Below are 15,092 nucleotides of genomic sequence, written 5' to 3' on the forward strand. Positions count from 1 at the left end.
CATACCTACAATAAACCTCAGCCACACCAGAGTGCAGTCATGTCTCCATTTTTTTCATTTCAGTATGTATATACATATATGTATGTATTCATGTGTGCAGATGTATTTAATAGACAGTAGTAAATTGTCACATGCTGTTTAAATTCACGGAGAAGCTGGACCTGGAAGCAGGGTCTCCCCCAGCAAACCCAAACATATATGACTCAGTGTCCTGCAAGACCCCTTGTGTGAGGATGCCTGTCCCCTGGGCCCTCTGAGACAGGGAAAGGAGGACAGCACCAACCTGTTTACCCCAGTGTGTGTGTCCCAAGCTCTTCTGCAACCTGTTCTGCCCTTACCACCATGGCGAGCGATTGCATGAGCACTGAAGATTGCTTCGGCGAGTCCGTATTGGGAAGCGGGTAGGTCTAGCAGCTAGAGAAAACTGACTTCCCCACACTCACGGTGGCTCCGTGATGTGCATGGAAGGTCTGCACAGCGCGTTGGCTCTGGCCAGGCCAGGCTGTGGGTTGGTCTATCATTATCTAAGGTCTGCTTCTGCCAGCTCATGCTGGGATCTTTCATACTTGTGAGGTGGGTGTGTTTTGTTTTGTAAGAGGGTCTTGCGATGTAGCCCAGGCAGCTCTCCAACTCTCTCCTGCCTCAGCCTCCTGAGTGCTGGGGTTCCAGATACTCGTCTCCCCACCTGGCCGTGGGGGGGGGGGTGTTCTAAGCATCAGATGCTTGTCTGCAAGGCTTGCTGGCCCTGGGCTCTCTTAAATGTGTATGTATGAAGGTATGTGCCTGCATGTACTTTTTTTTTTTTTTTTTGAGACAGGGTTTCTCTGTAGCTTTGGAGGCTGTCCTGGAACTCACTTTGTAGACCAGGCTGGCCTCGAACTCACAGAGATCCACCTGCCTCTGCCTCCCGAGTGCTGGGATTAAAGGCGTGCGCCACCAACGCCCGCTGCATGTACTTTTTACGAAGGATCATCCAGTTATTCCACATGCTGAGTGTTTTGCTTGCATGTAGCTCCACGCACCGCCTGTGTGCCTAGTGCCCGTGGAGGCCAGAAGAAGGCATCAGATTCCGTGGAACTGAAGTCAGAGACAGTAAGCCACCGTATGGGTGCTGTCAATCAAATCTCAGGTTCTCTGTGACAACAGCCCACTAGTGCCCTTAACCGCTGAGACGTCTGTGTCCATCCCTGTTCCCGGGATTTCGTATCCACTGGGAAAGAGAAATAACAAGAGGTAACAGACCAGAGGTACAAAAAAGAAATCAGTCGGGCTGGAGAGATGGCTCAGTGGTTAAGAGCACTGACTGTTCTTCCAAAGGTCCTGAGTTCAATTCCCAGCAACCACATGGTGGCTCATAACCACCTTGAATGAGATCTGATGCTGTCTGCTGGCATGCAGGGAGAAGATTGTATACATAATAAAGAAATAAAATATTTAAAAAAAAGAAATCAATCAAGACAAAACAAGGTCCTCTGTCAGAGCAGTTTTGAGGGGCCCAAGGCATTAGGGCTACTGCATCCGGCATGCAACATGTGCACCAGGCAATCTGGCTTAGATAGCTGAGGCTCCTTATGGACCAGGTTCTGACCGATAACACATCTAATACACATTTATTTATTTATCTATTTATGGCTTTGTTGAGATTTAACTCACTGGACCATTGACCCATTTTGAATTTTTACCAAAAATGTAACTTTTTTGTGTTTGTTTGAGACAGGGTTTCTCTGTGGCTTTGGAGGCTGTCCTGGAACTAGCTCTTATAGACCAAGCTGGTCTTGAACTCACAGAGATCTGCCTGCCTCCGCCTCCCAAGTGCTGGGATTGAAGGCGTGCGCCACCAACGCCTGGCCAAAAATGTAACTTTTTAAAGAAAGAGTTTTCACAAAGCTTTGCAACCTTCACTATAGTGAACTTTAGAACACTTTTGTGATCTCACAAATAAATCCAGTGTCCATTAGCGGATGCTCTCAGTTCTCCATCCCATACTTGTCCCTAGGCAACCAGTAATCAGCTTTCTGTCATGGGATTGGCCCATTCTGGAAATTTCCTACAAATAGAACCCTAGAGCTTATCATTCTCTGTGCTTGGCATTATTTGTTCTTGAACTATTTTCAAGGTTCATCTATGTTGCCTTATGTGTCAGTATTTCTATATCTGCCTGTGGCTGTATAATATTCTATTGTGTGTGTCAGTATTTCTATATCTGCCTGTGGCTGTATAATATTCTATTGTGTGTGTCAGTATTTCTATATCTGCCTGTGGCTGTATAATATTCTATTGTGTGTGTCAGTATTTCTATATCTGCCTGTGGCTGTATAATATTCTATTGTGTGTGTCAGTATTTCTATATCTGCCTGTGGCTGTATAATATTCTATTGTGTGTGTCAGTATTTCTATATCTGCCTGTGGCTGTATAATATTCTATTGTGTGTGTCAGTATTTCTATATCTGCCTGTGGCTGTATAATATTCTATTGTGTGGCTAATCCTACATGTCACGTACTTGCCAGCCGGCCAACTTTTGGGTGATTTCGGATGAAGGCTACAATACTGCAGTGGACACCGAAAGGAATGACCAGGACACACCAAGTCCAGGCTCTCAGCACAAAGGAGATTTATTTGCCCTTACATTCTCATCTCCACTTTCTTCCACCTCTTCCAGGAGCTGCAGCTTCCTCAGGCCCACGTCCGGGCTACTGCAACACTTTCCTCACTGTCCCGCAGCTCCCTTTGGTCCTTCTGGGCCTCTGGCTGTCCCTCTGGTCCCTGACTGTCTCCTGCTGCTTCTCTTCATCCTTATAGCTGCGCTCGCTCTGTCCGATGACTGGCTGTGCTCGCTCTCTCTGATGACTGGCTGCAAAGGGTTTCCATTGCCATAAGTTCCTAGGTACCTGGCTCGCAGTAGCATTTGTCTAGCCTCTTTGCCTTTGCTGCTCACGTTTTAAAACTTCAGTTATTTAGATAAACTGACTCATACAAACTTTAGCATCCTAACTAGCCCAGATATGTTGTGGAATACTAGTTTAATATGTGTTACATTCCTTTATGATGTGGAATATTTGTTTAATGATGCAAAAATATGTTGCATTTTTTTTGAGACAGGGTTTCTCTGTATTGTTTTGGAGCCTGTCTTGGAACTTGCTCTGTAGACCAGGCTGGTCTTGAACTCACAGAGATCCTCTGCCTCCCGAGTGCTGGGATTAAAGGCGTGTGCCACCAACGCCTGACTGTCGAATTTGTTTAATCCTGTAAAATTGTGTTTCTTTGCCTGTCTAAAGCACTTGATGGTCTAATAAAGAGCTGAATGGTCAATAGCAAGACAGGAGAGCGGATAGGCAGGGCTGCCAGGCGGACAGAATAAATAGGAGGAGAAATCTAGACTTAAAGAAGAGAGAGGAGCAAGAAAAGGAGGCCAGGATCCAGCCACCCAGCCACACAACCAGCCCCAAATGAACCATGTGAACAACTGTCTAAGTAAGTCTCTGTCACTTTAATTAATACAAAACCATTTAAACTATACTTCCCATTCAAATTTATCCTTCTCAGATCTCTGATGACGTTAAAGGCTAACTAGTTTTACAAACACCCAGCTTCCTGGTCAGTCTGTATCATATGTACAGTTTACCTTGCTGGCAGGCTTCATGCTGTAAGAGTTATGTAGTTTCTAAAGCTTATGAGAAACAGACAAGCTGGGCAGTGGTGGCACATGCCTTTAATCCCAGCACTGTGAGTTTGAGGCCAGCCTGGTCTACAGAGCAAGTTCCAGGACAGCCTCCAAAATGATACAGAGAAACCCTGTCCTGGGGGACCAGAGAGAGAGAGAGAGAGAGAGAGAGAGAGAGAGAGAGAGAGAGAGAGAGAGAGAGAGAAACAGACAAGATCAAGGAAAAATGAGTGATACAAGTTGTGCAGGTCTAAGAAAGTAATCTTGAGTATATAAAGTCTAAAACTAAGGAAGCTTAATTAAGTGATGAGGGTCTGAAAAAGTATGTAATTCCAAGTAATAATTCAAAACAATTCTAAAATCCCTGTCAGTACTCCAGCTCCTTTCATATGCCCTGCTCCAATACACAAACCCTGACCCACCCCTCCAGACTCCCCCCTGCTCCAATACACAAACCCTAACCCACTCCTCCAGACTCCCCTCCTCCAATACTCAAACCCTGACCCACCCCTCCAGATTGCCCCCTGCTCTGTCTGTAGCACAAATTATAAAAACCCAGAAACAGATATTGGGATTCAAGCTGAAGATCAGAGAAGCAAAGCAGCCAGCCAGTAGCTCTTACCTCTGCCAAGGCTAAAATAGAGATCCTGCCTTCTCTGTGACTGGAAACATCCCATGAGACGCTTTGCTTCTTCCTTATATTCTCTTTAGTGCTGGGGTTAAAAGTGTGAGCTCTGTTTCTCTTTTAGACTGACTCACTCTCATGTAGCCCAGGGTGGTCTTGAACTCACAGAGATCCATCTGCCTCTGTCTCCTGAGTCCTGGGATTAAAGGTGAGTACCACTATTGTCCAGCTCCTATGGCTAACTAGTGTGGCTGGCTTTGCATTCTGATCCCCAAGCATGCTTTATTAAATCATAACAATACATCACCACACTGCTCCAATACACACATCCTGATCCACCACTCCAGACTCCTCCCTTAACTTGCAAGGTTTTTCTTTTCCTAGTCCTCTCTCCTCATTCCCTAGGATGTATTCCCTTAGTAGGAAGGAATATTCTCTCCAAAATTTACACAAATTTTGCCTTCTACCCCTGCAACTATTACCAAAATACTGCTACATGTCCCTCTTCCTTCCCTCAGCCTCTGAGGGGAGTGTACAGGCCCACTCTCCAAAATCCCAAAACCCGTCTTGCCCTCTGCCCACCTCTTCAGCCGTTCCATTGTGTGGAGTACCGCCCTCCTCCCCCACTCCACATCCCAGACCCATCCCACCGGAAGACCCTTCTGCCTACGGCTCAAAACCCCACCACTCACCTCCCCCCCCAAGCCTCTGCCCAAGCCTCAAACCCATCATTCAGTTCCTTTACCCAAGCAGTTTCTATGCCCACTTCTTCACCCTACAATACTCCTCTATTGACAGCCAAAAACAAAAACCTACCGAAACCTCCCGCCTACTCCAAGTCTTTCACTCCACTAACACGGCCACTGTCCCTCTGCACCGAATGGTCACCTTGCATTCGCCCCTTTCCAGACACCGCTGGCCTGTCTTACTTCCCCTCCTGCCTGCTTCAGTGCAGATGGCATCTTCCTTTGCAGTGCCTCTCCCTCTGAGAGCCGGTCTGACGCCACCTCACCAAGTTCCTCAGCTCCAGAGGTTACCAGGTCTCACCTTCCAAAGCCCAGCTCTCCCCAAGTCACGCCAACCCAGAATCACCTCACTTTGGAATACCTTGCCCATCGCTGGTCCTCATCTCCACCCTCATGGCCAATTCCCTCCATTCATGGATCCCTGGATACTCACCCCTGCTACATTCCCAATGCCAGGCAGCGTCTGGGCCTTCTCCTGATCCCATCCACACAAGTCCTCAAACTTAAGGAGCCCTCCTTTCTGCCCAGTCCTCCACCTCCCAAACACAGAAACACTTCCTAGAACAACCTTTGCCCTCACTCCCTTCCTCTCCAAAACTCTAGGTGACACTGTCCCCGGCTGGCCTCCTTGTCCACACTCTGCTCGCCTCTAAGTCTTATAAACAAACTCTGGGATTCCCTCTCACAATCTGTTCCCACCACTGTCTTCCTCAACCCCGAACTTACAAAGGACCCCAATCCCTTCCACTGTCTCTGATTCTGCCCCTCCAAACTTCTCGTCAAAGACTCAGGGTTCACATCTCCTACCTGCTGTCCTCTCAATCTCTCCAAACCCATCCCTGTTCCCCAGGTCTTCTCTCCTGTCTAGAAACTCTCAAAGACGGCCTGCTCCATCTCTCTCAGAGGGTCCTCTGGGAACTGCCGCCTGCACTTTACACGGATGGACGGCAGTTCCTTCCTGTCAGACTCCCACCTCAGATTGGCCCCTCCGTTGTCAATAAAGATAACAACACCAACATGGCCGTCCCTCAAACTGCCCTTCCACCCTTACGACTCACCCCACTTCCTTCCAGGGTACCCTATTATGTGAACCTGGAACATACTCAACATGGAATACTCGCCTAAATCCAAGGCCACTCATTCCCCACTGCCAACCATTCCCAAACAAGATAAATCTCATGTCTCTTCCCACACTCCTACTTTTCTTCTGTACAAATGACTGCCAAATAACCGCTGCCAACTGACCGCCCTAAATTCACTAACTGTCCAGACGTCCTCAGACACCAAATACTCTAAACAAATCATGCACTCCCAATTACAAGACATAACTACACTCTCATGGCCAAACCCTCACTTGGGCCAAGGTCTTTCAATAAACTCTGTCTTCTCGACTTCACTGACGCCTCCTATACCCCCAGAGTGTCTGCTTTCTGAGCGCCTCCCTTCAATGCCCTCCGTTGCCAGTGACACCCCAGTTTCCAACGCCACCCCACTAATAACTGCTTGTCCCCTTGACCATCCAAACCCCACTTTGGAAACCAAAGACAAGTTCCCTCAACCTTTCCACACCAACCTAAAAAAAAACTGCTGAGCCAACGTTGGTGGTGCACGCCTTTAATCCCAGCACTCGGGAGGCAGAGGCAGGCGGATCTCTGTGAGTTCAAGGCCAGCCTGGTCTACAGAGCGAGTTCCAGGACAGCCTCCAAAGCCACAGAGAAACCCTGTCTCGAAAAACCAAAAAAGAAAAAAAAACTGCTATCATCACTCTCACGGTTTACCAAGAGCCTCTCTGTATCTAAAATGTATCAGCTTCAAAATCCACCTGGAAACCCCAGGGAAGCCTATTCTGATGTAAAGGAAGCTTCTCAAATTGTATTCTCCCAACAAAAGCGGACTCTGCTTTCAGGTAACTGTTGCTCCCCAATTAGCCTTAGACAGTCAATCAAAGTTTTCCTGGCTCCTCTCAAGAACTCTCAAACACACTCCAGGTAAGTACTCCTGCCCACCCACATCCTGAGTTTCCTGCCTACTGCCTATCCCTGAGGGTGAATCTCCCTTCCCTGAGGCTGGATCCCCTTTCCCTGAGGGTGGATCCCCTTCCCTGAGGGTGGATCCCCTTCCCTGAAGGTGGATTCTCCTTCGATGACCCTGGGACTCCTCTTCCCAACTACCAGGGCCGTGGGACTAAGTCTCAAATATGCACCCAAGATAAACATTTCCCCTAACCCCTTAACTGAACCTCTGTCCCCAGTCTATCTGTCCCGCCAGATTCCAAATCAACAAGACTGTCCGGCCACTGTAGCACCACCTGCCGCTTCCTCAGAATCTACATGCTGCTTCTGTCTCACAGACTACACTCCCCCAGCCTCAGATGGTCCTGCAGAACCCGGGCACAGACTGACACAGTCTGCTATTCCCTTCCTTGACCAACAGCCTAGCTGCCTTGGGTCCCTAACAGCAATGCCCCAATGTCAGCAGGAAGCAGCCAGAGAGAATGATGCCCACTTACCCAACACCCAGGAACCCAATAACAAAATGAAAGGTGGGAATAAAGTATGTCGCAGAAAATTATTTTAAGGTGTGTTACATGTGTTTATGCTGTATAGCATGTTTTAATGATGCAAAGATGTGTTGCATTCTTTTATGTTGCAGTTGTTTAACTCTGAAGCTGTGATTCTTTCTTTGCCTGTCTAAAACACCTGATGGTCTAACAAGGAACTGAATGGCCAATAGCAAGGCGGAGAAAGGGCAGGCGGGGCTGGCAGGCAGACAGGGTAAACGGAAGGAGAAATGAGAAAAGTAGGAACAACAGATCAAGGAGAAGAGGATGCTAGGGGCCAGCTACCCACCCCCCAGCTACCCCCTACCCCAGCTACCCACCCCCAGCTACCCACCCCCCAGCTACACCCACCCCCGCTACCCACCCCCCAGCTACCCACCCCTCAGCTACTCCTCACCCCTGCTACCCACCCCCCAGCTACCCACCCCCAGCTACCCACCCCCCCAGCTACCCAGCCCCCAGCTACCCACCCCTCAGCCACCCTCCCACCCAGCCACCCTCCCAGCTACGGAGTAAGAGTTGAAGTAAGGTGTACTGAAAAAGACAAAGGTAAAAGCCCAGAGACAAAAGGTAGATGGAATGATTTAAGAAAAACTGGCTAGAAACAAGCCAAGCTAAGGCCGAGCATTCATAAGAAAAATAAGACCCCATGAATGATTTATTTGGGTGCTGGGTGGCAGGCTCCCAGAGAGTAAGAGCAAAGAATAAAAAACAAGCAACTTCAGGACTCTCGGCAGCCCCACCAGGCAAACACGACTCTGGCAGAGCTCTCACCCTTCCCCGGCTCCTCCTCCTTTGCTAAACCATAGATTGCAGATTACATTCCATCAAGGTCTGTTCCTTTGTTTGCCCACTCGCTCCTCCTGAGGCTGATTGCCAAGGTCCAGCTATCAAAGTATTGAAGTCCAGCAATCAAAAGCCCCCTTTGGGCCACCCTAGTTAATATGCCCAATTAAAACACACCAATTTATCCTATTTATAAACTGCTTTTTGCCTATGGACCACATCTGTCTCCTCTCTATCCAGAGGCTGTCCTTTGTCCCTCTGGAGCAAATATCCCCTCCCCTCTCCCTTGTTCCTTTCTCCTCCTCCCTGGTCCTCTGGCTCCCGTCTTTGTCTCCTAGTCCCTGCCCTCTGTCCCTCTGGGGCAAATTCGCCTCCCTCCTGCTGACAACTTGTCTTGGTGTGTCCTGGGCCATCATCCTTCCTTTCAAACACTGATACACAAGAGTTGTTCATTTTACTTTGTTCTGAAACAGGGTCTCAGAAGCCTAAGTCTGGAGAGACGGAGAACAATTAAGAGCATTGACTGCTCTTGCAGAGAACCTGGGTTCAATTCCCAACACTCACATGGCAACACAACACCATCTGTAACCCCAGTCCCAGGGGAACCAATGACCTCTTCTGACCTCTGCAGGCCCCAGACACATAAGCAATGTTCTTACACACTTGCAGGCAAAATACCCACACACATGAAAAAAATAACATTAGAAAAGTCTAAAGCAGCGCTGACGGCGTGCTCCTCTTGTCTTAACAACCTCAGTGTGACAAGTGACCCTCCTGATAGCAAGACGTGTGCATGGCAGCATCCTGACATCATCTGTCAACACGTTATAATCCTTTTCATCTTAACCTGCCCCGGGTTCCAAGTCAGACTTCACTGTGGTTTTAATTTGCTCTTCCTACTAAGATGTGAGTCAAAGGGCAAACTACAAGCATCCAAATGGTTTTAAGTGGGGTGTGGTGGCACAATCCTACAGTCCCAGCTCATTGGAGGTGGAAGCAAAAAGATCAGGAGTTCAGCTACGAAGTGAGTTCTAGGCCAGCCTAGGCTACAAGAGACCCCATCTGAAGACAAGAACAAAAAACAAAATCTCTCTCTCTCTCTCTCTCTCTCTCTCTCTCTCTCTCTCTCTCTCTCTCTCTCTCTCTGTGTGTGTGTGTGTGTGTGTGTGTCTGTGTTATACATCTGAAGTGTTGGAAGGACCAGTGTGCCATTCATCTTATCTTTGATTCTAGAACTGACAAAACTTCATTCTACAGAGCAGTATGTGTCCCGGGGAGTCAAGCAGAGGGAGTTACTTTCTACAGAGGAAGAACAAAAGAAGCAGAAAGAAAATGTTTTAAAGAGCAGCTTGATCGTCCCAGCTTCAGTTTCTTGTATGGGGCTGGCAAGGTTGCTCCACTAGCTGAGGGGCTTGCACCGAGCTGACAGCCACGTTCTGAGACCAGGAAGGCAGAAGAGGCTGACGACCGTGATTTGTCCCCTGCCTTCCACACACATGCTTCGGCATGTGGGTGACACATATGCATACACGCATAAATAATAAAAATGGAAAATGACTGGGGGGTGGCGCACGCCTTTGATCCCAGCACTCTGGTGGCAGAGGCAGGAGGATCTCTGTGAGTTCCAGGACAGCCAGGACTACACAGAGAAACCCTGTCTTGAAAAAAGTCAAAATAAATGGGGAAAAAAGAGCAAAAAAAAAAAAAAAAAACAAAAGAGAAAAAAATCAAGCCAAGCGAAAGAGCCCAGCAGAACCATCAAGGGGCACCAGTAATTTGGAGTTGCTGTCACCAGCATTTTGGAGTCAGCTGAAGTGGGTGCTGGGAGCAGAACTCCAGTCAGAGCAGCCCATAAAAGTTTTGTTTTTTTTTTTTAATGCAGCAGACGTGACATTTGAAATTCTGTGTGCACGGTCATGAGGCTGAAAGTCCAGCAAGAGGCACCATCTGTTCCTAGGTGCGCAGCAATAAAATGTCCCTCACCCACATACCATATCCAGTAGGCTGGGGTGGAGCCAACATTGCTTAGCACACAGGAGGCCCTGGGGTCCAACTCCAGCACCAAAATATAAAATCCACCAAACTTCTAGATGGCAGAGATTTGAGGGGATAACTTGTGGCCGTTTGGGATGGGGGGGGGGGTGCCCCAGGCAGGAGCAGTAGCTGAGGCAGGAGTAATTTCAACACTGGGCAGAGGCTTTGAGTAAGAAAGCCTGCCAGAAGTTCACAGAAGGAGATGGGTCCCACATGAGGCTGAGGCAGGAGGATCACCAGTTCAAGACCAGCCGGGTTTACAGAATAAGTTCATGCGAGCCTGCACCACTTAATGACCCAGGCTCAAAATAAAACAGTAAAAGCAGGACTTAGGATGTGGTTCAGGGGTAAGTCACCTGCCTGGAGTCCCCCAGTGAGCAGTTGGTGGCAGACTCATTGGTAGAACCCCTGCCTAGTAATACTCTTTCGTTTCTGGGTTCCATCCCCAGTCGCCCCAAGGAGGTGGTGATATGAGAAAAAGCATTTTTTTCCTCAGGTAGCTTGGACAATACCGAGGAAGGAAAGAAAGAAGAAGAGACTAACTACCTGGGCTAGATTTGGCTAGGGCCCCAAGCAGGGAAGCTGCAGAGCCCAAGGCACTGCAGAAAACGCAACCTCCGGGTTCTCCTTTAGAAACACGGGCCCGTGCTGCCACCGTGTGTCCATGTGATGATTTGCAGATGATATTTCACAAAGTTCTTCGATAGGCAGTGATATGAGGGTCCCAGAATGAGGGTGACAAAAAAGAGGTCAGTGGTCAGGGTTTTGAAGGGGAAAATGAGGTTTGGTTGAGGAAAAGGTTTATTGTAGATATGATGAAGAATTCAGCCAAAGGCACCTGAACGGATCCAGACTGAACCGAGCCTTGAGTTGGGGGATGGGCAAGAGAGGAAGAGAAGGGAGAGGCAGACAGGAGAGGAGCCAAGGCCAGAGAGACCAAGAGACTGCAGAGCCAAAATGGCTGAGGTTATATAGGAATCAGGGACCTGGAGGAAGGGAAGGGAAGCTCAGGAGATATGCTTTCCTGGGGTATGCATGTGGGTTTTGAAACTGGGTTGCATTGGGAAATGGTTGATGGGGACACTCTTGGCGAAGGTGTGATTTTGGGGTTGATGTGGAAGGGCTGAGGTAACTTGACTTTAGTTCCCATCTTCTACAGCCCAGAAAAGCCTGCCTAGGGTTTGGTGACACCCACAGAGGTCCTCCAAATTCCCTTAATCTCACCAAGACAACTCTGCAGCCCCAGCAAGGTCACAGGCCACCTTGATCTTGATCTCGTGAACCTGTCTTCGCAGCTAGTACTAACTCGGGCCAAGTTCTCATTTAAACCTGGCCATCGCCGGGCGGTGGTGGCGCACACCTTTAATCCCAGCACTCCGGAGGCAGAGGCAGGCGGATCGCTGTGAGTTCGAGGCCAGCCTGGTCTACAGAGCGAGTTCCAGGACAGCCTCCAAAACAATAGAGAAACTCGGTCTCAAAAAACAAAAAACAAACAAAAAGATTAAATTACTGTGCTTAAGAGATCTACATATATAAAAAAATACCTTCTACCCTATAAGTCCCACTTGCCCAAGGCCGGATAACTTCGTGGAATGCTGGGAGCGGTTGTTCATGGGAGATAACAAGCCATGAGTCTTTGCTTCTGTAAACAAGAAGGATTGCACCAATCTCACAGGATGTGCTTGATCCCATGTAGGTGGGAGGTACTAGGGCAGGAAGTGTGTCAGGATGAATGCTTATCCCTGATTGGCTGAAGACAGAACTGCCTAGCCTTGTGGGTTTTGCCTTTATAACCCTCTGATTAATGTAATTTGTGGGCATGCTCGGGGAATCCTGGGTACAGACTTGGCTAATGTCCACCCTGGCCAGTATTTAACAAAGCTTGTTTCTAATCTGACTCAAAAATTGTGGTAGTGAGCCAGGCGTTGGTGGCGCACGCCTTTAATCCCAGCACTCGGGAGGCAGAGACAGGTGGATCTTTGTGAGTTCGAGGCCAGCCTGGTCTACAAAGCGAGTTCCAGGACAGCTTCCAAGACAATACAGAGAAACCCTGTCTCGAAAAAAAACAAAAAAAAATTGTGGTAGCAGTCTTCTTCTCCCCTGTGGGATTAATATGTTTCTCTCCTCACCATTTTTGTGATTCTGAGGAATGAGCCTCAGTTCTTGTGCACCTTAAGCAAGCCGTCTCCTGTTGTATAGTGGCCCAAACCCCTCAGTGGTGGCTTTGAGGCAGGTGTTCTAGAGTCATGCCTCCAATACTCTATAATTAATATTTTAATATTTATCTATTTAATGCTATGTGTATGAGTGTCTTCTTGCATGTGTGTATGTACCTGGTTCCCTTGGAGGCCAGAAAAGGGAATTGGATCCCCTGGAACTGGAGTTAGCGGAAGGCTGGGAGCTGGTGCTGAGAATCCAGTTCTCTGAGTTAGGTCCACAGGAAAGGCCATTTCCCCAAATTCTGATAGTTAGACAAAAGCCCAGCTCCACCAAAGAAGGCACTTCCCTCATCCCTGGCTGAAGGGACAGACGGTTGTGCGGTGTCTATGAGCATAACGAAGTGGACCCTGGTCCCCGGGCTCCCTCCTGTCACCAGCGGGCATCCTAACTCCTCTCAGCTCCCACCTTCCCACCACAAACTGCTCCCCATCCAGGAGTGCCCCTCCCCACAGCTACTCATTTCTCCTCCTAACCCTGCTATTTTAGCTACGAGCTTCTTGGTCCTCGCCGTTGGTTTTCTGTTTTACCCTCACTGTCTGTCCCCATGCCCACATGTCCACTCTGCTCCTGCTCCTCTCCTGGCCAGGCCCTGCCTGCTGACCGCATTTCCTCTGTTTCTCTCCCTGCTCTAGCCTCTTCACCTCTGAAAGCTGTCTCCCTCACATCCAAAGCACAAGCTTCCTGTTTAGCCACACCTTGAGTGGTCATGGTATCAGTCTGCGGACACTGGAAGAGCAGCGGATTCTCAACTGCACAGGCACTTATTATTTAATTTAGCCTTTAAATTTGATTTTGATTGTTTTGAGAGAGTCTTACTGTGTAGCCCAGGCTGTCCTGGAACTTGATATGTAGACCAGGCTGGCCTTGAACTAGAGATCCTCCTGTCTCTACTTCCAAATGCTGGCATTAAAGGCATGTATCACTATGCTTGGTTCTTCTCACTAAGTTGCCCAGGCTGGCCTTAAACTCACTCTGTAGCCAAGGCTAACCTTGAACTTGCCATCCTCCTGCCTCAGTGTCTCAAGCCGCTGGGATGACAGGGCTGCATGTCTAAGCCTGACTAGCCCCCTTCTCGTATTCCTCCCTTTCTTCTCCCTTCTGTTTGCCACGTTTTTTCATTTTTCTCTTTCTCTTTCCTCACAGAGAGGATTTGAACTCATGACTCCCCTGCCTCAGCCTTCCAGTTACTGTAATCACAAGCATTTGCCTCCAAGTTCAATTTTCTTTTGAGACACTTCTCATGTAGCCCAGGCTGACCTCCAATTTAGCCAGTGATGACCTTGAACTCCCGGTCCTCTCGCCTCTGCCCCCGAGCTGTTGGATCATAGGCGTGTACCAGAGTGCTAGGCAGCTCTCGTGCAAGTTCACACGGAGGCTAGAGGTCTGTGTCAGGTGCCCCCCCCCACTCTTCTCCTGGGTTTTTGAGACAGGGTCCCTCACTGATTGGCTGGATTGGCAGGGCAGCAAGCCCGGGGCTCTCTCTGAATTCAGCAGCACCAGGATGACCATACGCAGCTCCACAGCCCAGTGCAGGGTGGAACTCACATCCGCACACTTAGGTTTCCCCGCTGTTGTCTCCCAAGCCCTGCTGAATGCATCTGCAGCCAACGCCCCACAGCAGTGGTCCTCAGCCTTCCTAACGCCGAGCCCTTTAATACAGTTCTCATGCGGTGACCCCAACCAAAAACTATTTTATGGGGCTGGAGAGATGGCTCAGCGGTTAAGAGCATTGACTGTTCTTCCAGAGGTCCTGAGTTCAATTCCCGGCAACCACATGATGGCTCATGACCACCTTGAATGAGATCTGGTGCCCTCTGCTGGCATGCAGGCAGAAGGCTGTATACACAATAAATAAATAAAAAATAAAAAAAACTATTTTGTTGCCGCTTCATAACTATAATTTTGCTACTATTATGAATCATAACATAAGTTTCCAATATGTAGGATGTTTAATATGCAACCCCCAAGGGGATTGTGACCCACACGGTGAGAACAATGCTCTAATGCCTAAGGCAAGGGGGTCACTTGAGCTCAGTAACATTATGAGACCTTGCTTCAAAGGAAAAAGAAGGCGGGAGAGATGACTCCTCAGGTAAAGACACTTGGCACCCAGCCTGTGGGCCAGCGTTGGGTCCCTTTTCATCCCTGAGACCCACCTGGTGGAAGGAGAGAGCTGACTCCTGCCAGTTGTCCTCTGACCTCTGTGTGTCAGATGTGGGCACACAAACAAATATTAACTAATTAAAATGTAAAAGAGAAGCCCCTCCCCCCAGAGAAAATACCAGAAAAAGCGGGCATCCTGAGAGGCTGGCACAGCAACCCACAAAGGACAGCGCACCTCTATTGTGACTGCACGTCCCTTCCCACGCCCGCAGAAACCACTTCTGTCCCTTCCTTCCTCTTGCTCAAGAAAAGTTTGTGGTTAATGAGTCTCAGAAAAGTGAACTGAAAGTCAAAA

Source organism: Mesocricetus auratus, unplaced genomic scaffold, assembly GCF_017639785.1.
Source record: "Mesocricetus auratus isolate SY011 unplaced genomic scaffold, BCM_Maur_2.0 Super-Scaffold_100054, whole genome shotgun sequence".
In the NCBI taxonomy this organism is placed as follows: Eukaryota; Metazoa; Chordata; class Mammalia; order Rodentia; family Cricetidae; genus Mesocricetus; species Mesocricetus auratus.